Source organism: Gorilla gorilla, chromosome 5, assembly GCF_029281585.2.
Source record: "Gorilla gorilla gorilla isolate KB3781 chromosome 5, NHGRI_mGorGor1-v2.1_pri, whole genome shotgun sequence".
Classification (NCBI taxonomy): Eukaryota; Metazoa; Chordata; class Mammalia; order Primates; family Hominidae; genus Gorilla; species Gorilla gorilla.
Window position 1 is genome coordinate 128,508,126 of NC_073229.2, and position 26,057 is coordinate 128,534,182.

General features: G+C 35.7%; 1 long non-coding RNA gene across 3 annotated transcripts in view; it reads right to left on the reverse strand.

Moving 5' to 3' along the window:
• LOC129534278 (uncharacterized) overlaps positions 1-26,057 on the reverse strand; it is a 324,928-nt gene that overhangs the window by 214,319 nt on the left and 84,552 nt on the right. For all 3 annotated transcript variants that reach the window (XR_010134120.1, XR_008680801.1, XR_010134121.1), the window contains 3 exons: positions 14,505-14,568; positions 1,998-2,280; positions 1,210-1,323 (listed from right to left, as the gene is read on the reverse strand). This is a non-coding gene — a long non-coding RNA (uncharacterized lncRNA). The remainder of the gene's footprint in view (positions 1-1,209; positions 1,324-1,997; positions 2,281-14,504; positions 14,569-26,057) is intronic.

The following is a 26,057-nucleotide window of genomic DNA, read 5'->3' on the forward strand; positions in this document are numbered from 1 at the left end:
TTGCTCACATACTTTCACACTCAATACTTTCACAATCCTGACACAAGTACCATTAATTTCTAATAAAAATTTATACATAAAAACATTTATATATATTTGTTAATTAACTGTCACAAAATATGATACAAAAGTGGTTCAACAAACAATATTACATTGGCTCTTAAAACTTTTTCACATTTAAATTTTAAAACACTATTGAAGGCTGTGCTCTCTCAACAGAAAACATAACTGGAGATATTCTGCGATGGGCCTGGCAACAGAGGGAAGGACTCTGAGTTTCCTTCTTGAAGAGATTAATTCTCCTCACACAGAAATAACTGTAGTATCTAAATGTCACTCAATGGTATATAAGCTTCACTGGCCCATAAAAATAGCACTTTCCTATGAATGAAAAACAGGATTAAGATCAAGGAATAAAGGCCATATTTTTAGAAGTTGGAGATAAATTATTTAAAAATATGTGAGCTGAATATGGTGAGCTAAAATATAAGGAAAGGTACCCATCTATTCTCTGCTTGGAATATGTATGTGTTTTATTATGCATTATATACTTGGTAATATATTATAAAATATTAATTCAACGTCTACACTTTTAGCTACTCAGAATGTAGTCAAAATTGGATACATCTTTGATATAATCTAAATTTTTTTCTGATTCTTCGGTCTAGCTACAATCTTTCTAACAAAGAAGGTTAGGAATTTAATAAATAGTCTTGAGACCTATGAGAAATGAATGAAATAAAAAGGAGTTTAGATTATGTAAAATGTCCTTGATCACATGCTGATCGATCAAGAGTTAGGGCAGCCCTGCCTGATGAAAGACAAAGCTTTTGAAGCCAGACCTTGGTGTGAGTTCTCTGCTCCTACCACTTACAGCTGTGTGGCAAGAACAAGGCAAGTATCCTTTCCAATACTGGTTTTCCTCATCTGCAAAACTGGAAAAATAATTCATACCTTGCAGGATGTTTTAGGAATTAAAGATAACATGTCAAGTGGCCAGCATAATGCCTGGAACCAAGGTGGATCCTTAAAAAATAATAAAGGATAGTTCCTCCTCCTCCTTCTGCTGCTGCTGCTGCTGCTGCTGCTGTCCTCCTTCTCCTCCTTCTTCTGAGATACTTTTTGTTCCACACAAGTAAAGCCCATTTCTGATTGCTTGACTTAGTTGGTAAAACGTAAAATTAGACAGACGAATGTCGCTTTTCTTACCTCTTGGAAGAACAAAGTTATGTTTGGGATGTTGTCATCACCACATCTTCAATTGAAAACCATTAAAAATCAGCATTTTCAGCACTTCAACATCAAGAAGCCACCCTGCCAAGTCTGTTTAATAGAGAAAGCATCAAATAAATTGTGAGATTTTAATTACATTCAAGACTCACCAGTTAATATTGGCATATGCTGGGCAATAAGTTGAATTCATTAAGTCTGGAGATTGTGAATTGTTTAGCTATGTCCTCAGAGTTTTATACATCTCCAGCCACATAGCAGGTGCTCAATAAATGTCCATTGTTTAACTAGGAGCAGGAATTGAAAACTATAGAATATCAGAAACCTTGTACATCACTGGTTTAATACCTCCATATTGACTAATGGTTTCCATTCTTATTATTTCATTTATTGAACAACTAACAAATATTTACCAAGTATCTATGCATAAGACACGGTGCCAAACACTGGGGATACGGGAGTGAGAAAGATAGACAAGGTCTTAAATGAAATAATTCAGGTAAATAGCACAGTGCCTAGCACACAGTAAGCTCATTAAAAATGACAGTAGCAGAAGTCACAAATCTTAAATGAAATAATTCAGGTAAATAGTACAGTGCCTAGCACATAGTGGGCTCCTTATAAATGAGAGCAGTGGAAGAAGCAAATCAGGCATACAGACGTCCATACCAGCTGCTGTCATGCATTTGCTCGCTCTCTGTCTCTCTCACGCACACACCCACACATGAACACCTAAAAATCTTAATGGCCTAGTTAAAGTCCATCACCTCAGAAATTCACATGGAAAAAAATGAGCTTTTTTTTCTTTGACTTCATTTTTTTTCTTAGAACTGTTCAATGAGTATCTTTGGCTTCATTTTTTTTCTTAGAACTGTGGGCTATTCATAAAATATCCTTTCAAATTAATGAAAAAGTACTTGTTGTCATCAAAGAATCTTCAAGAATCTTCAAATTTTCTGTAACTTGGCAGCCTTCTGCTCATGCTGTTTATTTCCAACAGAAGTGAATCTTTGAAGTTGACAAGGTGTTCATGGACAAAGCAGTAGTTTGCTTTAAAAAAAAAAAAAAAGAAAAAAAGAAAAAACATTATTTTTGTTTTACCCAAGACCTGGTTAAGCCTGATTTGGAAAGAACAAAGCCTGAGTTTCCAAAACTGCTGCTGGGCCACTACAGAATGGACTCCTTCCCACTGAGTGACGTCCAGAGGCTCCCTGTGCAGCCACTGAAAGATATCGATTCACACTATATATTTCTGCGCCTCACTGTCCAGTCTTAGACATTTGATTACAAGAGAAAGCTACTCTGTTGAAAGATCATTAGCCGATACGACGAAAAAACACTTCCTCCCATGGACATGCTTTGAGAAACAATACAGGGTTCAACATGTGAGATCAGAAGTCAGAAAAGCCTGACTCCAACACTAGGGCAACAGCTCAATATTCATAATAATATCAACAACTACCATTTATTGTGTGCTTCCAAGTGCCACAATGTACGAGGTGCTTTATACACATTATCTTACTGACATACTAGAAAGAATGCCAGTGTACATCTGTTAGTGGATCTGCTTCACCACTAAGCAGCTTGTTGAGGAAAACATTTGTTCTCTACTCTTGCTGTTCCCTTCTACATGGAGATATTTCATTGGCTTCATCCTCCAGGCCTCTTTCCATCACCTCACTTAACCCTGAGAGTGGATGGCATATCTGGCTAGTGAATTTAGTAGGAGAAAGTGATCACTCAAGGACAAATGCCCACCCTTTTTATCACTCAGGAATGGGCCCACCAAAAAGAGAGCTTGTCACCTTCAGCTCCGCCATGTCCTTCTTCCTGCAAGTTCACAGCCCCATTTAGATAGGCCTGCCCAGGCAAGCAGAACCATTCCTAAGGTTCGTTCTTTGGAGGTCCAGTTGCCCACAGAAATAAGCCACATTCTAATATGTCGCTCATAAAGTGATATTTTGATTTGCCCCTTAGATGACTATCTCAGTTTCTTTCTCAGCTGGTTCAGAATTTGGGAAAGGAGAAGTCATGATGTTTTGAAGGACATTCTCTAAGATTTTGATTCTTAAGAGACTTACATAATCTTTCAGTGCCTTAATTTTCTTGTCTGTAAAATAAGAATGAACATAGTGCCTAGCTCATAGACTCACTATGACCATAAATGAGACAATACCTACAAAGTAAGTGAAAGACATATAATAAGCACACAATAAATAGTATTAGTGAATAACTATTAGCAATTATAATTGCTAATAAATATTAGCGATTATAACTACTGAGATTGTTGGCATTATTTTAGGACTTGACTAAATTTCTTATCAGATCTATCCTCCTTCTAATATTCTACAGCTTTGTTAATTCCAATGTTACTTTACAAATAAACTTTTATCTTTGAGTAAGTCATTCTCTGAGACTCAAAAATGATAATAATAATAATAGTATCTGGATGACAGGGTTTCCCTGAAAATTATATATGAGAAAATTCATGTTTAGCCTAGCACAGTGTCTAGCATATAATGAGTGTTCAATAAATGATTAGTATTATTACTATTACTGTTTTATTTTTGTTACAGATCATCTAATTCTCCTCATTTTCATCCCTGCCTTCACAATTGTGTAACAGTGTTTTATCTATTTTCTGATAATTGATATATGTATTTTCCTTATGTCTAGATGGTTATTATGTTCAGTCAAACCCCAAGATCCTCTCCCATTTTTTCTAATTTTCATAAAGTATAGCATTGCACCTTTTTCCAGTAAAGAAATGTAGAATGTTTGCTTCAAAGAAAAGAAGACAATAATGAATCACATATCCTTTAGTTTTAGAGATTTGGTGGTGCAAGTCACATGCTAACCAGATGCTTTCTTTTAGCTTATTGTCACCCACACCCAACAAATAATGAGTAAAGAAAGAAAAAGTATGCAAAAGGCAAAATAATTTAGGAAGCCAAGTCTCCTCTCTCATTTCATCAGAATAACTTCTCTGAGGGCTTGACATTTTCTAGATGGAGTTTTAACTCAGTGCTAAAAGCAGCAGAGCTTTGTATTTCCTGGTAAAACTAAAAAAGATGAATATTTTCAAACCGCAATATGGTCATTATGAGCTGTAGCACGTACACAAACATACAAAAAAGGAAAGCATGTTCTCTCTGAATTGAACTAAAGGACATGTATATTTAGCAGTTCTGTAGAGAGTACACTAAATCTTCAAAACATGGAAGGGGAAATAAATATTCTATCAATCATGACTCTGAAAAATATTTCAATTCAAGCTGAAGGTTTTATTAGGATTTCAACACTATAAATTCATGTTAGTCTTCAATGGCATATGTTTAAATGGAGATCATAATCATCCAAGTTGACTTTTCCACTTAAAAGTACAAAAAAATAAGTTGAAAAAGCTTTATGATGTCAATGTAGGAATATTTCCATGGCGTCAACTAGAGTTTCCAATACTATAAATACTCTATGAGGGTTTGCTCCAGTGAAGAATTAATTTAAATACATACCTATTAAATCTTTCAATAAACTCAAACTCTACAACAATAATTACCACAGGAGGCCCACTCTGTTGTAATTAGTCATATATATACACATACATACAGAGAGAGGGAGACTGAAATTGAGAGAATGGCAAAGAGAGAGACAGAAACACAGAGAAAGATACAGAGACAGAGGAAGACAGAGACTGAGAAAAACAGAAAGAAAGAGAGAGGACAAAGAGAGAAATGTATAAGGAATTGGCTCATGTTATTATGGAGGCTGAAAAATCCCAAAATTCATACTCCAAAGGCCTGAGAACCAGGAGAGCTGATGGTGAAAGTTCCAGTCTGAGTCCAGAGGTCTAAAAAGATCAATGTTCCAGCTCAAAGACTGTTAGGCAAAGAGAGGGAATTCTCTCTTCTTTGGTCCTTTGTTTTTTCTTTTCTCCAATGTATTTAATGAGTTCCACTCACATCAAGGAGAGCAATCTTCTTTACTCATTCAAATGTTAATCTCATCCAGAAAAACCCTCAAAGACCCACCCAAAAAAATGTTTAACCAAATATCTGGGCATTCTGTGACCCAGTCGAGTTAACATATAAAATTAAACATTACAGATAAGTAAGTCTTTTGTGACTAAGTAAAAAAATAATGTAGCATAAAACTTAATACCTATATATTCAGGCATTTTGGAAATGAACTGGTTTGTTATATCACTGCCTGCTTAAAATTTTTTCCCAGTCATTGTTGTCCCCTCAAAAAAAACAAAACAAACAAAAAAAAAAACCCAGTAGATCTCTCTGTAATGGTGGATGGAAATAGCTTTAGTATAGAGATCCCCTTTGTAGGCCAAGCAAAATTACTCAGAAGTCAGTCAGAATTTTTTTCTCTCAGATTTATTCTGTACATGAAATTATATAAGAATAATTTTCTCCATATTAACTTAAAAATTAAACAATATACGCTGAATATATGCATGAGATTTTTCTTTAATGTTACAAAATAATTCTAAAGTTCATCTGTATATAAAAACTCAAACAACTGGCCAGGCACAGTGGCTCACGCCTGTAATCCAAGCACTTTGGGAGGCTGAGACGGGTGGATCACTTGAGGTCAGGGGTTCAAGACCAGCTGACCAACATAGGGAAGCCCCGTCTCTACTAAAAATACAAAAATTAGCTGGGCATTGTGGCGTATGCCTGCAGTCCCAGTTACTTGGAAGGCTGAGGCAGGAGAATGGCTTGAACCCAGGAGGTGGAGGTTGCAGTGAGCCAAGCTTACACCATTGAACTCCAGCCTGGGTGACAGAGCAAGACTCCATAAAAAAAAAAAAAAAAAAAAAAAAAAAAAAAAAAACCTCAAACAACTCAATAGTAAGAAAACAAGTAACCTGATTTTAAAAATGGGCAAAGAATCTGAATAGACATTTCTCAAAAGAAGACACAAATGACAAAAGGGTAAATGAAAGAAGTGCTGAAAATCACTAATCATCAGAGAAATGCTATTTAAACCCACAATGAGATATCACCTGATACATGTTAGGACAGCTATTATCAAAAAGATGAAAGATAACAAGTGTTGGAGAGAATATAAAGAAACAGGAATCCTTGCACTTTGTTGGTGGGAATGTAAATTATGACAGCCATTATGGAAAACAGGATGGAAGTTTCTTTAAAAGTTAAAAATTGAGTTACCATATGATTCAACAAGCCCACTACTACGTATATATACAAAGGAATTGAAATCAATATGTTAAAGAGATATCTGCACTCCCATGTTCACTGCAGCATTATTCACAATAGTCAAGATATGGAACCAACCTAAGTATAAATCAATGGGTGAAGGATGAATATATTTGTGTGTGTGTATACACACACACACACACCCACATTATATAATATATAATATATTTAATAATATATAATCCAATATGTATATAATGGAAATACTATTCAGTCTTTAAAAAGAAGAAAATTCTGCCATCTATAATAGTTCTTCTAATCCCTGTTGTTAAGACTAGATAATTTCCACTGTTCTATTTCCCCATTCTCTGATCGTTTTCCTCTGTTCCCTCAATTCCACTGCTTAGCCCAACCATTGACCCTGTTCATCCATTCCATTGTTTAGCCCTTCCACTGAGTGTTATACGTGTTATTGCATTTTTCAATTCTAAAACTTTCTATTTGGCTCCTATTTATGTGTGTCATCTATTTCTTTATTGAGAATTTATTTTATTTGTTCACTTATTTTAAACATTTTCATAATTTTTCACTGAAGCATTTTCATGATGGCTATTTTTACATCCTTGTCATATAATTCCAACATATCGATATGAGTGTTGATATCTGTTTGATATCATTTCTTGCTCAGTTTGAGATTGGTTCTTTGTATGATGAGTGGTTTTCTACTAAAATCTGACATTATGAGTATTATCTTATAAGAACCTGAATTTTATTTAAACCTTCATTTGAGTTGGCTTCCCATACCATTCAGGCTGAAACTGAGATTCGCCACCTCATTAATGCTAGGTAGGGATAGAAGTCCAGTTTTCCCACTTGACATCTCTTGACACTGAAACCACCTTTGAAAAATTATAACCATGAGAGAAATCTAACACAGCTGACTCCATCTTGCTTCTAACCTCACCAGCTAAATGCCCTTGCTCATTCTTGGGCATAGGCCAAGCTAACCAGAGGAGGAATTTAGTTTATAATTAAACCTTAAAGCAAAGATGATAATAGCCCCCTCCTTGTTCAGGAACTAAAACTGCCTTTGTAAAACTATGAAAGCCCACAAGGTTAGAATTACGGAGAAGGGACTGAATTATACTAAGATGTATGCATACGCAACAATCAGCCATTGTTCCCTAGCTTGCTTACTGCTCAGGAGTCATATAGCCGGAGGTTCCAAGATTTGTAACTTCCCCAATTTCTCCTACAGATAACATCACTATTGTAAACCTAAGACTGGTCTTTGAGTATTTTTAAACTTTTGCACTCTGGCAAACTGACTTATGCCACTTGGACCCATGACTTATAAGAAGGAACTGACTAAACTGGTCCTGTGACCTCCACCCAGAATGTGACTCAGTACATGAGGACAATTCCAACACTCCTACGATTTCATCCCCAACCAATCAGCAGCACTAATTCCCTAGCACCCAGCCTGCCAAATTATCCTCAAAAACCCTAGCCTCTGAGCTCTTGGGGAGGCAGATTTGAGAAGTATCTCCTGTCCTCTCACTCAGCCGCTTTGAGATAAACTCTTTCTCTGATGCAACACCACTGTCACAGTGTATTGGCTTTTCTGTGTGGCAGGCAAGAAGCCCCACTGGGCTATAACAACACCCATGAAACTCCTCATTATTGCTGAGCAGGAATGAGATTACTGGCCCCCAACATGGCCTCCACTGACAACAAAGAGGAGTGGCCTCATTAATGTTGGGAGGTGGTGAAAGTCTTTACCTGCCAGTATGTTTCCTCTGACAATCCTCCAGCAATGAAGAGAAGGGGGTACCTCATTACTACTGGGTGGAGCTCCTCAAATGGTCTCCACTGACACAGCAAGAGAAGGTGGGGTGGGGTTCAGCTTCTTTCAACCATAAGGGGAAAAACTTCTAACTCTTTACAGGCGATTTACTGACAGTGACGGGGTGGCAAATGGGTTAGAATGTACCACTGCACCCTTTGATTAAGATGAAAGTTGATTCTCCCTACTAGGCTTTTGTTCAAGTGGATGGGGTGGGGACCATAGATTTTTCTGTGGTGTTTTGCTGGCATAAAGCTCATTTATTGTTTAAAAGTTCTGTCTTCAAAAGCCGCCATTTTCCTGGTCTTTTGGCTGGAGAATAAGTTTCCTTTGAGTCTCTTTTTGTCTGCGTCCATAGGCATTTCTGGGTCTCTGGCTTCTTTAATTCCAAGTGTTAGATAGATAGGCAAACATAAACCCCCAGAAATCATCACAACACTGCTCCTTGAGTTTGAGATCCCTAGCCAGTTGGTCTCTTTCCTGTCTTCAGGGTCTCTTTATATTTGTTTTTAATATAATATCCAGGCTTTTTAGTTGTACCTAGTGGAAAGATTAGAAAATACTACATCTACTTCATATTTCCAGAAATGGATTTCTCTAAAAACAATCTTTTAAAATAAAAGCAAGATTAGATGACATACTACCTGATATCAGGACTTAAAGCTATCGTAGTCAAGATAGTGCAATAGTGTCACAAAGACAGATGATGTATCAATGAAATAAGAGAGTTCAGAAATAAACCCATACATACACCATATATTGACTTTGGACAAAGACACCATAGGAATTCAATGAAGAAAGGAAAGGTTTTTAACAAATAGTGATGGACCACCTGGATAAACAAAGGAAAAATAATGAAATGATTTCTGCCTCATGCCTTGCACAAAATTAATTTGAGATGGATCATGGACTTACATGTTAAAGCTAAAATTAAAAAGCATGTGGAATAAAATATAACAGAAAATCTTAACTAGCTTGTGGAAGACAAGGATCTCCTAAAGATACAGATAGTTCTGTTCTCAGTCCTTTGAGATATCTGCAAACTACTTTCCACAGTGGCTGAACTAATTTACATTCCCAACAGTGTATAAGTGTTCCCTTTCCCCACAGACTCACCAGCATCTGGTGTTTTTTGACTTTTTAATAATAGCCATTCTGACTGGTGTGAAATGGCATCTCATCATGGTTTTGATTTGTGTTCCTCTGCTGATTAGCAGTGTAGAGCATTTTTAATATGTTTGTTGGCTGTTTGTATTACACTGGTGCAAACGGAACTGCAGTTTTTGCGTGGTTGGAATTTGTGGTTTGATATTGGAATACATTCTTAAATAAACGTGATTATGTTATACATCATTTTAATGGGCATTTCTCACTTTTTTTGGCTAATGACTTATTACTTGCTTTTTATTTTATGTTTAGTTTAGACTATGGAAATGATGTTAGACAAAAAGCAAATTTGAGCAATTTTCTTATTGAAGTTCAAAATGAGTCATAAAGCAGCAGAGACAACTCACAACATCAACAACACATTTGGCCCAGGAACTGCTAACATACAGTGTAGTGGTGATTCAAGAAGTTTTGCAAAGGAGACAAGAGCCTTGAAGATGAGAAGCATAGTGGCCGGCCATTGGAAGTTGACAATGACCAATTGAGAACAATTGTAAGCTGATCCTCTTACAATTACACGAGAAGTTGCCGAAGAACTTAATGTCAACCATTCTACAGTCATTCAGCATTTGAAGCAAATATGAAAGGTGAAAAAGCTCTATAAGTGGGTGCCTCATGAGCTGAGTGAAAATTTAAAAAAGATCGCCATTTTGAAGTGTCATCTTCTCTTATTCTACACAACAACAATGAACTATTTCTTGATCGGATTGTGACATGAGACAAAAAGTGGGTTTTATATGACAACCTGCAATGACCAGCTCAGTGGCTGGACCAAGAAGAAGCTCCAAAGCACTTCCCAAATGCAAACTTGCATCAAAAAATGTTCCTGGTCACTGTTTGGTGGTCTGCTGCTGGTCTGATCCACTACAGCTTTCTGAATCCAGGCAAAACCATTACATCTGAGAAGTATGCTCAGCAAATCAATGAGATGCACAGAAGACTGCAATACCTGCAGCTGGCATTGGTCAACAAAAAGCATCCAATTCTTCTCCATGACAACACCCAACTGCACATCGCACAACCAACACTTCAAAAGTTGAACAAATTGGACTCCAAAGTTTTGCTTCATCTACCATACTCACCTGACCTCTCACCAACTGACACCACTTATTCAAGCATCTCAACAACTTTTTGCAGGGAAAACGTTTCCACACCAGCAGGATGCAGGAAATGCTTTCCAAGAGTTTGTTGAATCCCAAAGCATGAAGTTTTATGCTACAGGAATAAACAAACATTTTTTTAGCCGGGCATGGTGGCTCACACCTGTAATCCCAGTACTTTGGGAGGCTGGGGCAGGCGGATCACAAAGTCAGGAGTTTGAGACCAGCCTGACCAACACGGTGAAACCCCATCTCTACTAAAAATACAAAACTTAGCTGGGCATGGTGGCACACGCCTGTAATCCCAGCTACTCAGGAAGCTGAGGCAGAAGAATTGCTTAAACCTGGGAGGCAGAGGTTGCAGTGAGCCAAGATCGCACCACTGTACTCCAGCCTGGGCAACAGAGTGAGACTCTATCTCAAAAAAAAAAAAAAAAAATTATTGGCAAAAAAATGTTGATCATAATGTTTCCTATTTTGATTAATAAAGATGTGTTTGAGCCTGTTATCATGATTTAAAATTCATGGTCCAAAACAGCAATTATGTTTGCACCAACCTAATACATCTTCTTTTGCAAAGTGTCCATTCATGTTCTTTGCCCATTTTTTAAAAGCGTTATTTGGTTTTTGCTTGATGAATTGTTTAAATTCCTTATAAACTGTGGCCATAAAAAATAAATAAAATTATGTCCTTTGCAGCAACATGGATGCAGCTGGAAGCCATCACCCCAAGTGAATTAATGCAAGAACAGAAAACTGAGTGATACATGTTCTCACTTATAAGTGGGAGCTAAACATGGGGCACATATGGACATAAAGATAAGAATAACAGACACTGGGGACTACTAGAAGGAGGAGAGGGGTAAAGACTAAGGGCTGAAAATCTACCTTTTGGGTACTATGCTTGCTAACTGGGTAACAGGATCACTTGTACCCCAAACCTCAGTGTCACACAATATACCAGTGTAACAAATCTGCACATGTACCCCCGAATCTAAAATTAAAGTTGAAATTATAAACAATACAAAAAAAGCATTAAATCTTAAAGGAAAATAAAACGTTAAACTTCATAAAAATTAAGAATTTCTCTCTTCAAAAGACACAATTAATAAAATGAAAAGGCAAGCCAGAAACTAACAGATAGTAGTGACACAAAAAAAACCTGAAAAATGACTTAAGTACAGAATATTTTAAGAACTCCCGTAAATTGGTAATAAAAATAAACGATGTAATTTAAAAAGTGCAAAAGATTTAAACAGACTCTTGGCAAAACAAGATAAATGACAAATAACATATGAAAAGGTGTTTAATGCCATTATGCATCAGGGAAATGCAAATTGATACCACCACAAGATCTCATTTGTCATGCACTAGAATTATTAAAATGAGAAAGAAAAAAATGACAACACCAGATGCATGTGAGGGTAAAGAACAACTGGAATTCTTATATATTGTTGAAGAGAGTATAAAATGGTTCAACCACATTGGAAAATGATTGATTTGGCAGTTTCATGCAACATTAAATATATACTTACACTGTGACCCACCAATTTCACTCTCAGTTATTTCAAAAAGAAGTAAAAACATATATCCACCCAAAAAAAAGATTTCTACAAGATTTTTTATAGCCACATTACTCATAATAGTAGAAAACTGGAAGAAACCCAAATGTTTATCAGTAGAAGGTTACACAAAAAAGTGTGGCTTATTCTTATAGTGGAAGTTGATTTGTTAATAAAAAATAATTAACCCCTAATACATACGAGAATATTAAAAAATGCACAAACATTATGATAACCAAAAGAAACCAGGAACAAAACTTTGTCGTTTCACTGTATGCAAATTTTACAATTAAATCATGTGATGCAGTTTTTTAAAATGTCTATGATTAAAACAATGGAAAAAAGTTACCAAAGAAACTGATAAAATATGTAAACATATAGATTGTGATTCTTTAAAAAATATTACATAAATATAATTGAAAGAAGAATTAGAAAAATATGTAGACCAAAAAATGATAGTTAATATAATTACTATTTATAGACCTAATACAAAAATTTGAAAATCACTGAAACTGAAATAAATGGATAAAAGTCTTAAACAAACAATTTGCAAAGAGAATATGCAATTAAGCAGAGATGCCTAACTTTATATTCTTGTTAAACGATTCTCTTCTTTGTTCTTTGAAACATACAACAGTGGTCCTAGCCTCCCTTGCAGCTACTGGTGGCCATAGGACACAAGAAAAAATATATTTTTTTCCCTTTTCTTCTTCTTGCTTTTCCTTCTTTTTTCTCCCAGAACAAAAAAAAAAAAAAGCAGATCTGGTACTATAGCTGCTGTATTGTGACCACAAGGCAGCAAGAATGACGGCAAAAGTCAGGATATTCAGGATGGTGAAGTGAAGATATAAAAAGAACTTGTGTTTCTAATGTTGCTTTTGAGCAGTTGAATCAATTTCACTCTTGTTATGTGAGGAAATGCCATGTGAGAAAAATAATGCTCACATTTCCTTAAACCACAAATACTATGTTTTCTGTTATTTTTGGCCAAAGACATTTCTTACCAATACACCAATAAACATTTGAAAAGCATTCAGTATCAAAGAATAGTAAAGCTATGCAATAAAAATATTTCATTTTTTATCCTTCAAATTGCAAATACTTTTAAGAAATGAAACTATTCAATAGGATGAATTCAAACATGCATTTTTTTAATTTACTACAGGAGGGAATGTAAATTTAGACCTATGTTTTGGAGATCACTGCAATAATATGTAGAGGCCACAAATGCTGTTTTAATCTAGTTTATTATTTTTTGTCATTGTATGATATATTACAATCATCATTAATAATTGTTTGTAACATGGAATTCCATTTGCTCACAGCTGTCATTCAAGAATAGTGGCTTATGTTTTTCTCTCACCTTCCAAATCTCTCACTTGTGCTTCTCATTGGCAGAATGTTACCTAAAACACTACAGATCGGGGATTCTGGGACATGTAGTTCCCAAGAAAATGATTTTAGGCAATGTAGTTCCCATAGTGAAGAATCAAACAATGAACTGAGAAAAGCCAATTCAGCCCAACACAGAAATGGCTCAGTGAATTGTGGACACAAATGCAGTTCAGAAGGTCATGTTTATTCCTCCAGTATCCTGAAATACATTACATGGTTGAAGCAAACAGAATATTATATCCATCTCTTAAAAAGTTGTAAGTTATGAAAAATTCTGCTGTAACAGAAACCTATTCAACATTGCCTAACCCACCTTAGACAAAACTTAACTGGCTAGAACACATATTAGGAAATAGTAATGTATTTCATAAATATTAAATTATTTACAAAGTTTTTTAATATGGAAAATGTATTATAAAATATACATAAAACTGAAATTTAAAAAGCATGAGATAAAAATGTAAGTACAATTTCAAACACTTCTCTTCCAAGGCCCAGCTTATTAATTTTTACATCCCCTGGAGTCTGCCCACTCCTCCATGGAAACCATGGTTATTCTAAAATGTAATTGTTTATACATTGCAACCCCCAACTACCACCAGCAGCATCACAATGGAAACCTTAAAAGAAGGGGACATAGTGTCTATCTTATTCACAGCTGTATCTTTAGTACCTAGAAAAATTCTTAGCTAATATTAACTAATTGTTGAACAAATGAGTTGAGTAAACTTATAAATGAATGAATGAGATGCTGTTATGATAGAGCTTCTGTTACCTCATAGGAAAGACAAATAATGGGACAGGGAATGTTCTTCAGAAAAATGTTTCTGGGCCAAGATTGAGTGGTAATTAAGCACTACCTAGCCAAAAGAAGGAATGGGCATTTCTGAGGAATTAGGAGCAACCTAGGGAGAGAATTGAGATGATTGTGATTGAAGAGAAATCAATATAAGTGGAGAGCAGGCTGTGTAGTGAGGTCAGTAATAGTGACTTCGAAAGCATAGCCAAGGTTTGGGTGAGAAAAGATTTTACGTACCATGATGAGGAGTTGAAATTTTTCCAATTTTTGCAATCTGGGGAAACTTTCTTGGGAGCAATATCTAAAATAAGAGGTAAAATTTGAGTTGAAAATGTTAAAAATTGCATCGAACCAGATGAGAAATAAACAGAGAATGACTTAAAGCATTAAGTCATTAAGGGGAGGAGTTTATATAGAGAATACAAAAAAAAATCTGCATCACAAATTGAATATAAAGTATTGAAATCGGAAAGGAAAGACAATACTATGGCCTAGGCTAGAAACCTGAGTAGATGGTGATATTAAACAACAAGAAGGAAGTAATAATAACCACGGCAGAACATACTAATGCTGGCTTATTCATTGAGTGCCTGTTTCAGAAGCGAGTGTGAGGCATGAGGGTTGCTCCTTTACCTTCTCATAACCAAGTTAGAGATCACTGAATGATTACGGATCTCTTTCTTAATAAGCTTGGACATTTCCTCATAGCTCTCCCTAACAGAACACTCCAATGGTTACTGTCAGAGTCAACATGCCAATAGAAATTTCATGGTCATCCTTAGCTTATTATGTTTCCAGCACTCAAAAGAAACCTTCATATATATATATATATATATATATATATATATATATACACATATATATACACATATATATACATATATACACATATATATACATATATACACATATATACACATATATATACATATATACATATATATACACACACACACACACATACACACACACATATATATACACATATATATGTATATATAGATATATAGGGAGATATATATGTATATATAGATATATAGGGAGATATATATGTATATATAGATATATAAAGAGATATATATCCCTATTTATATATATTTAGATACATATATAGCCCTATTTAATCATTGCAACAAACATTTTATTGTATTCATTTTATAAATGATGAAACTGGCATTTAGTGTAGTAAGTATAGAAGCAAGCTATAATCTCAAGTCTCTCTGACTCTATAGCTTAGACACACACATGCCCCTCCCCTCAAAGCCCACCTTGCCCAGTCTCAAACCCCACTCTTGGAATGAAGCAGGTGACCGCCTAGATAACAAAGTCTTCCCTAGATACTTCTATCTATAGAACTACCTCTGGAACCTCCAGTAAAGATTTCTAGGAGGGAATTTAACAGGTCTGTGGTTCAGGAACACTGCAGGGGCTTCAAAGGTAGGTTTGGAGGCCATGAGCCCGCAGGTAATAGTTGAAGTTATAGATGAGATCACCAAGAAACAGGTATAGAGTCAGAAGAGAGGAGAGGAGAGCAGAAGAGGGCACAAATAGAAGTAATTCAAGGACTTGCCTAGGAGCTGATAGGAAGAGATGTTCTTTTCCTCTAAATTTGGACCAGAGGTCACCATGCAGAGCCTAGGACTAAGAACAACGTCCTGGAAAGCAGAGCCAGTATGTGAAGAGAGACCCAGTGCTGCATCTTTACCTATCCCAGGGTTTTTCAGGTACGTGAGCCAATATATTCTGTTTTTTATCTAAGCTGATTAGTATTGGGTTTCTGACACTTGCACCTGAAAGATCCTGACCACTGCCTTTCCTCATCAAGATGCTGCAAGCATCAAATGATAAAACCAGTGGAGAAAAATCTTATGAATTTCTGTCATAGAATAGGTTTTCCATAGCCATTAGCTAACCTTTCCTCAGTGACCCTTCAAGTCATGAATGCCAGACTTTCCACCCATTATAACAGCCTCTTAAACTGGCTGTGCACGATCTATTAGGTTGGTGCAAAAGTAATGGCAAAAACCGCAATTGCTTTTACACCAACCTAATTCTTGGATACCATTTTTCTCACTATAAAAATCACATACTGTCTAGCTGGAGGATGGTAAAGGTTATCCTATGTTATCAGATAATGAAAAGTTAGTGGGAAAGGCTCATAGTTTTAGCATCTTATTCTTGTTACTATTGACAGAGTCTATTACTGATAGTATCCAGTGAATCAAAGAAGCACCATACATGTTAGTTTAATGAACATGACATCAGAAGCTTTTCCTCATGTGCTGTACACATCACCCATTTAAGACAAGATTTCCAGACCTCAAAGGAAAGACTTGATACTTTTGCAGAGAGACATTCTAAAGCTTCACATGGATCTGACTGAAGTCAATGTTTTCATACATCATACTAAGATTGTTTAGCATAATTGCATAAATAAGCAGTGATAGACTCTATCATTAAGGATTTGAAACATCCCTTAGGTCTCAATATCTGAGATAAAACTGTAATGCATATTGCTTGAAAAGAAGAGAATTATTTTAGGAAAAATCTGTTTCATCACCTAAGATGGATGCTGTAGATGTTCAGTTTTCCAGTCTTGCCAGTCGCAGTGATTTCCTTTTGCTTTTTTACATTGCTGCCAATGTGTGTGTTAAAGTCTTCTGTGATATACAGCTTGCCAGGTGTAGCTGAGTTAACTTTCTTAAGTTCACGGAATTGTTCTTTTGTCTCATTGGTATTCATTATAATAAAAACCTGCACTCTGTGTTAATTTTCAATTCCCCAGGTAGTGTTTTTCACTGTTATGAGGTGAACCTAATTCCATAGTTGGCCATTAAACACCTGTGCTTAAATCATGGGTATCTTGCTTCTTTCCCTTGAAATAACTTCTGGATTAACATTACATTCCAGATATACTGAAATTTATGTGATAGCTGACCTCATGATCTCAACCTTTACTGACCAAATAGGCAGACTTTGGCATTAAGAATGAATGAAGCTGAATGATATGTAACAACGTCAACAGATTTTATTCTTTTTGGTGATAAAAAAAGTAAATATACCCATGCTTTCTAAGACACACTGTTTGATCAGGAAGAAGGCAAAAAGCATTCTAATCTTTCATCACAATGCCCTTCAGAAACATCAGCGTGTGTGCATGCATATACTGTTATCTTTTGAAACTAATAAAAATCAGTCACTGAGGAAACGTACTAACATCTATCAAAAGTAGGGCTGTTCTCAGTCTGTGATGCTCACCATGAGCAGAGACGTACAGTGATGTACAAAAACTTACCAGGCAGAACCCATAGACCATATAATCTTCACAAAAGCTAGAAAAACCAGTTTTTGGACAACGTGACATTTTACAGAACACATTCAAGTTAGTACTCTCATGAGGGGAAAAGCCCATAAGCCAAAAGTTTCATGCAGAGCATGATTTTGGAAAGGACAGAGAATAGTAAGATACAATCTATTGGATGCAGTAATATTTCTGCTAACGTGAAATTCCAGTCTATATTATTGAATGAACAATAATCCAAAGGAGAGCTACATTTTATTAGGTTAAGAAAATGGAAATGACTTTGTGCTTTTCTCAATAAAATGTGAATTATTTTAAAAGCCCATGAAGTTATTAATGTCTTTGCCTGAATGTCAGATACTAAGAAAATCAGAGGCAATATTTTTTAAACAAATTTTGCTTTTCTGGCAAATTCATTTGGTGAAAATGAAGACTGGGTCTGTGTCTTCTTGTTTGTGTTTCCCACAGTGACTAGCACACAATGGGCTCTACGTAATAAATGTTACATACAAATGAGATGACAATTGGTTGATTAAAGGACCCAGTTCAGATGTCAACTCTGCCATGAAATCCTCCATCCTACCTTTCTCACTTCAAAAGTTCTACAGCACAGCCCTTGCTCCTCTCGTTCATCAGGTTCTAGAATTCTGTCTTGAAAAAAGATTCTACCTTCTTAGCTTTTGCATTGCCACAACATTTTACACACAATAAGTGCAGACTCATTACAAATAGGAAAAAATGAAATCATTGAATAAATAATCCTAACCCTCACCCATTTGCATTTAGATGCTAATTTCTTTTTTCTAAGCTGACAGTCTCATTCCTGCTGAAAGATAACTCTGGAAGAAGAAATGACTTGACACAGGAAAAGGGACAGACTAAAGGGAACACAAAAACAAGTATCTAACACAGTCATCCACCACAGCCATATTATTTTCCAGATAAATAAACTGAGGGCCAGAAAAATGAAGCAGCTTGTCCCAAGCTACTTTATGGCAGTGGCAGAACTGGAACCCAGTGCTCTGATTACTATGTTAGGGCACTTTTCACTCAACTCTGCTGATGCTGAAAAATGTAAACCTCAACAGGACTTGGAATGTGTAATTTCTTTCATTCAGTTTGTATCATTCATTTGCCACCCATATTTGATTATTTGTATGGGCTCTCTCTGTCTTTTTCCCAAATTTCCTACATAAAATAATAATACATTGATTAGAAACAGAAAAAAGAAAAATAACAAATGAGTGAAATGAACTTGAATGCTGTTCTGTAAATAAGTTCTTATTGTTCCTTTAAAGAGTTCTTTATTTTTAAACTTTCTATAACAATATATCTTATCTCCCTAATTAGCTGAAGACAGGGGCTATGTAAATACTTATTCCTATCACTGTGTCAGCTGGCAATAAATTATGTCTACCAGGCTATTCTAGTCACTGAGGGTCCTGGAGGAATTTCACAGAAGGCAAATTAAGCACATATTGAACACATTAGCTAAGGGGGGAATTAAAAATTAGTGAAGTATAACTTTGGCAAAACTACTCATAATTTGACAATCAAATAAATCTAAAATTAGTTTTCAATGAAAATACTAATTTCAGCATTTATGAAAGTTTTATGCCTTTGAGTTAGGCTTATTTTCTTTTTTAAAAAAAAGTATGAAATGCATATAGCAAAGAATAGAAGGTGAGGCACTGCTCTCTTTCTCAGGACTGAGGGCTTCTAAGACATTTAATTCTGCTGTGCTGAGGCAAAGAAGAGCAATGGTCAAGAAGACCAAACAAGATAATACATGTGTTAGGGACAGGGGGCAGAGAAATTCTAGGCAGAAAAGTGTGGGTTCCAGGCAAAACCCCACTCTCAAGCCAAAAAGCCTGAAACCACAGCCCAAAGGGAGAACTTCTATCCCTGTTTTCCCATTCGAATGTTGCCTTTTCCTAAACCACCCATGGCCCCACCTGGCCACATCCTATGCCCATAAAAACCCCAGACTCAGCCAGTAGATGGGACTACGGCTGGACATTGGAGATAAGCAGCTTCACTTCAGACAGACAGCTTGACAGTGTAACTTCAGAGAAGAATCTGGCCAGAGATGGCTGGACTTCAGGGGAAGATTACCTTCCCACCCTGTCCCCTTTTCACCTCCCCTTCCTGCTGACAGCCACTTTCATTGGCAATAACCCCACCCCCCCACATTTATCATCCTTCAATTCATTCATGCAACCTCATTTTTTCTGGACACCAGACAAGAGCTCTGGAGCCACAAGTATAGATAAAAAAGGCTGTCACACTTGTCCTTTGCCCTCGCTGGCAGAGGACAGCCACCTCACATGAAAATGCAAAGAGTCCACTGAGCTGTTAACACTTAAGCCATCCATGGATGGCAGAGCTAAAAGAGCACTGTAATACACCCTCTGGAGCTTCAGTAGTCACAGGCACCCCTGCCTGGATGCTGCCATGAGGCCTGTACAGAGTTCACTCTTGCCAGTGCTAAACCATCTGGCTGGTTCCTGCACCTGCTCACCTGCATGGTCCCTCCCACAAAGGGTGGAAAGCAGCAGGTCCAAGTGAGTGGAGTTTGGTCCCGCTGGTGCCAAAGGGGCCAGCCGGTTCCAGCACTTGTTCACTCCAGTTCCTGCACTCATTCACTCACACGCCCCCTCCCACAAGGAGTTGAGAGCAGCGGACTGAGTAAACAAGGCACCCTTGTCTCGAATCCCACAAACAGGTCAGGGAAATATCCTGCTTTACATGTATGTGCCTTGAACAACATCTGGCACAAAGTAATATCTTAATAAATTTGAAGCATTATTATGAGAGACCATTATTTTAATCTAACCAGGCACAGTCTCAGGCCTCACAGAGCTTACTTGTTTGTGTATGTTTAATAAATTTTAACTTGGAAATTCAAAGTAAAACCAAATGTAATATTACTACCTATTTTATGTTTAAAACTAAATAAATGGAACATTGGAAAAAATAAAGCAGGTAGCTTATAATTTGATTTAAAAAGAAAAGAAATTTTTTAAGTTTGGCATTATGATTTTCCAATCTCTGCACTAATTCTCAATTTTTTTTCAATATATCTAAACCTTTAACGGATCTAAATTTCACCTGAGGAAAAAAGTCAATCTCCTCGCCAGTGCAAAAAATAATATTGCCAGCCTTACAGACTCTGATAAAAATTTTAGAATATGAAATTCTTGCAATTACATGCATCTAAAATTTCACACACAGCAAAATACAGATGATTTTCACTAGAGCTGTTTCTATAAGATAAAACAATTCATTTCAGTATATTCATTGACAAAATATATTCTGAAGAAAAAGATTTCTTTACCACAATAGACTTTTAATTATAGAAACTGTCTTTAATTATAGAAATTGTATATATATATTTGGCAAGAATTTATTATCATAATTGGTTCTTTTTAAAATTACATTTTTTTTAACTTGCTATAGGCTAAGGCAGCAAAGAAATATGGAAAAAAAGTGCATATTTGGTGATATCCATGTGGCTTTCTTTCTTTTCTTTAATTTCCTTTATAAGGCAATTTGGAATAAACAAAAGTGAACTAATAAAAATTCCCCATATGTTTTAACTTCAATTTGCAAATCCAGTTTTTGAAAAAACAGAATTTGTAGCCAACTTGCTCTAAATCAGATCACTCATCCTTCAAAGCAACCCACTTCTCTAGACAATCTAAAAACTAGCAATTTTGCCACTTTCACTGTCAGCAAATGCTTCTACGGAAATGCTGTGAATGTTTGTTGGGTGTATTTTTTTCTTAAGTTTATGAAGCTGTTTAAACGACAAGTATTTCAATTTATGACAGCGTTCTATAGAGCTTAGTCTGTATAAACCACATATACCACTATTTAATATTATAACTGCTAACAACATCTTCCAACACAAATGAACACGTTTTTCTCCCACATTAGGGAATTTTTAGAGTAGCAATATGGCAACTCCAGGTGGTGTGGTTCTCCATAGATAATCACTCCCTATGGAAAGCTTCCCTCTTCAGAGGTGATGATCACCAGACCTCAGTCATGCCTTCCTGCTTACATACATGCTGATGGCAGCAATCAGAAACATTTGTAAGGCCTGAGGAACATATAGAATTTATGTTCTTTGCCTATTTGTTAATAATAAAAGCTACTAACTCTGCTGGCAAGGCTGTATACACTTTTACAGTCATCATAATTAAAAAGTTTTAGTATGTGGTTTTGTGTTGCGACACCATCAATCAAAGTCCATTTTCTGACATTTGTAGCAGAGGCAATATGTTCCACATAGGTTATTTCTGGAATTGTATTGCTTACTGTAATAGAGTCCTGTCATGTAGCTCTATTGCACCAACTTCACCTGCTCTGCTGCAGCTGCCTGTGCTTTGTCCACTTGTATAATCTCTCAAGCGTGCACAAAGTAGACCGATGGAGAAGGAAGAGAATTTTTTTAAGAATTATATTTTATTGACCAATATGTACAAATCTAAATTTATTTCTCTGGATAGAATTTGAATACTAAAACATCGATCTTCTAGGTCTCTTAGTTTATTTAGATTATATGCCTGATATAACTGGCCTTCAGAAAACCTTAATAGTTTTTGTATTTCCTTTCATTAATTACTTAATAATCAAAAAAACCTTATGGACAATGTCAATTTCTTTAAGAGAGCTGCATTGTCTATTTCCTGTTGTTCTCTGCTCTATAAAACACACTTTGGTGTGAGATAGTCCTCATTAAAGAAGACAAACTTCTTTGAAAAAAAAGAATTGCAAGTTGAGAAACATTTATTTTATGCCTTTGACTCCATGATGAAACGTTTCAAGGGCAGAAAGGGGACTGAAAATGGAAACCGACAAAATGACAACATAAGTTGGTTGGAATTTGACAGAAAATTAGAGTGTCCTTAAGTGATGTTAAAGAGAGCAATGTGTCTATTGCAGATGAAGCATAACAAGAAGGAGAGCTTTCCTTAATTACAGGGAGAGAAAAATTCCAACTATTGCCAAATTTAATTTCTTTCCCTGAATTTAACTGACTACATAAGATTTGACATGCTACATCAGTGCATTATGAAAATCCGTCACAATTACTGTCAAATGTACAATGTTTTGCTCTAAAAAGCTTCTGAATTAGACCTATTTCAAAATATAGCAAGAAAACTGACCTAGCACATGTTCATACCAAGGGACATATAGTTTGAAATAAATATTTTACCATATTCTTTATATTTGAGAAGTTAGGGGATTTAATTTGTAAATTTGTTCATTTCTAATGAGCTTTAATACAAACAGAAATCACAAAATTAGAAAAAAAAAGAGGCAGGGACAAAAGGAATAATTTTAACATGTGCATTTTTACCTTTTCTCAAGATGGTTAAAATCATAACAATTGTTTTCTAACAGAAATGCAATGGAATACTGTTCTTTTAAGTTATTTTAATGTTAATTTTAACATAAGATATAGGTGCATATATATTCAAAATTATCTATAGTAGATAGTATAGATATCATAGATAGATCATTGATTCAAGGATAGACTTTTTCTCCAAGCAAAAAGGCCGGTAACTTAATAATGAATAATGAAATATGCAATAAAAAATATCAGGCCAAGCATTTATATAGATGCTTAAACTAAAGGTAGGTTAAGCAGCATTTTCTTCTAAAATAAAATTAAATTCATCACTGGATATGTGTAATTTTTCTGAAGTTTAATTGAAACTATGTGATTTTATGACATATATCCCCACCCTGCTATCCCAGATTTTTTATCGTTAATGAAAGTTTTCAAAAGATACTTGTTAATTATTTGGGGAATGGGTTAGAGATCTATTCTCAAACTAGAATGTTTTATCTGCCAGGAGAAATGTGGAAAGAAATTAGAATACCTGTTATTCACATTAATAGAAACTCCAGTTCATAGATGACTTTCAAGCCCATTACCACAGCATCTGAAGAGTTCACAATTCTAGGGAGGAAGCCAAATCTTAAAAATATACATCCTGGAGAGTGCTTGACAGTACAACTTTTGTGAAATAATAGAAGAAAGAGTTACAATCACTTTTTCAGAATGTCATGGTTCAAAAAAAAGATATGACAGTGGCATAGATTGCTCTAGAGACTTGGAAGATGACACTGACTCTCTCACATGCATATCAGTTCATCAGAAAGCAAAAGTTATCCTATCTGAAAGTAGCTACAGTGACCTTTGTGTAATGAATTAATGACTGTAGTGCATTTCCAGTGACCTCCATCACATCATAAAAATTTTCATTAGGACTGTTATTTGCAGACTGATTGGAGAACCTAAGGAATAAACAGATGAACACACACACACCTTGAATTATTTGCCTTCTTCTATATATAATTCTCTGAGTGAAGTATTACTGCAATAAATATGACTGCTTTAGTGGTGTCTTTCATTTTAAGTCGGTGTGTTTATGTTAATTTATAAAGTCTTAGAAAACTGGAATCCCTTCTCTCTCACTCTCTCTCTCTCTCTCTCTCTCCAGATAGATAGATAGATAGATAGATAGATAGATAGATAGATAGATAGATAATAGATAGATAGATAGATAGATAGATAGATAGATAGATGATAGATAGATAGATCTGTCTTGAAGGCATCAATATAATATCACAAATGTTCAGTACTGAGCAAATGAATTTTGGTGGTGATAGTGAAGGTGGCTTTTTAAAGACAATCCTAACTCACCTAGTTTGGTTTAGGTACTCTTTCTCTATACTCCGACCATGTCCAGTGAATCTCAGTCACTGCTCCTATAAAAGTCTTATAATTATATGTTGATATTGATAAAAGAAAAACTTCAGCTGAGTTAAATTTAAAGGAATTTAATTGAGCAATGAACGATTTGCAAATAGGGCAGGCTCCTAAGCCAAAATAGGCTCTGAAACTCCAGGGCAGCCACATGGTAGAAGATGATGTATGGACAGAAAAAGGAAAGTGATATACAGAAAATAGAAGTGAGGTACAGAAACAGCTGGATTGGTTACAGCTCAGCATTTACCTTATTAGAACATGGTTGGAACAGTTGGCTACATTTGATTGGCCAAAACTTGGTGATTGGCACAAGTGTAGGCTTCAGTCTATTTACAGCTCCACTTGTTACAGTTCACGATATAGAGAAACCTTTAGGCTAAACTTAACATATGTAAGGAGGAAGCTTTATTCTAAACTTGATTTAACAATATGCCTGCCTCCTTTTTTCTGGATTCAGACCACCTTGAAGATGCAAATTATGTCTTCCTCCTTTCCAAATCTCCAACAGCTAGAGTGTAGCCCATTATTTGTACTTCATGCTTACTGATTTAATTGGTTAGTTATTCCATCCATCTTTCCCATCATGTTGCCTCCCATAATACCTATCCAACTTCTTTACAAAGAGAAGTTAATATGAATTCACATAAATACTTGAGTTTCATGAATCATTCTTTATGTTAGAAATATAGCTTCTAATGTGGCTGTCTTGCAACGTCAGGAGCAGGTGAAAGAAGCAATGGAAAGAGATGGTCTTTGGATCATCATCAAGGTATTAACTGTGTGACTATTACCAGGAAGCCTGGACACAATTCAAAAAAGCTACACTTCAGATGTAAGCTGTATGGCCAGCCACTGATGCCACCCACAGAGTTACAAAGTGTCAGACACACTATTCTTCTGCCTTCTATTTTTCTTATCTTGAACTCTGTGGCCCATCTTCTGATCCCCTGACATTGACGGGATAGTGGGGCTGATGGTTATATCTAGACTTCAGATTCACTACAGCTTTCTCCAGAGAACACAGGTAAGGACTACCAGTAAAGGGAGAAGGAACATCCACATACTGTCTTGAAATAGTCACTGACAAAGTTAGTGGCCACACTGCCTCTTTTCACTGAGCGTCTTAGAAGAAAGGTTATGAGCCCCATATAAAATAAAGTATACAAATGTGCCCCACCTACATGGCTGAATTATAAAAATTATAGTCTCATAAGATAAAAATTATTTCATTATTTTTGTTATTAAAACTTCCTGTATCCCTAATATAATGTCCTACATGCTATGTATCCTGAGTGACAGTACAAATAAATACTTTCACTTGTATTTATCCGTTATGACCTCACATCCCACTGAGGCAGACACGGCAGTGTTCTTTATATTTGGAAACCTTTGGCACTGAAATGTGAAAAAACTCCTCCCATTTTGGGTAACCCCCATGGTTACACGGCCAAAATATAGATCATAAAATACTTGGATGGGTGAAATTTAAACTTTTTTAACCTGGATTGGCTCCAGGGCATCCATGAATACATTGAAGTTTTTACAAAACTTTTTCCTATGTGCAGTTCTTTTTTTTTTTCTGGCTAAAAATTCTGTTTTATCAGATTCTAAAAAGAAACTCTGTCCCTCAAAATTAAAAGCCAACAGAATTATTACATCATAAAGGAGATTTTGCATTCATTCCTACAGTCAAACGTTTTCC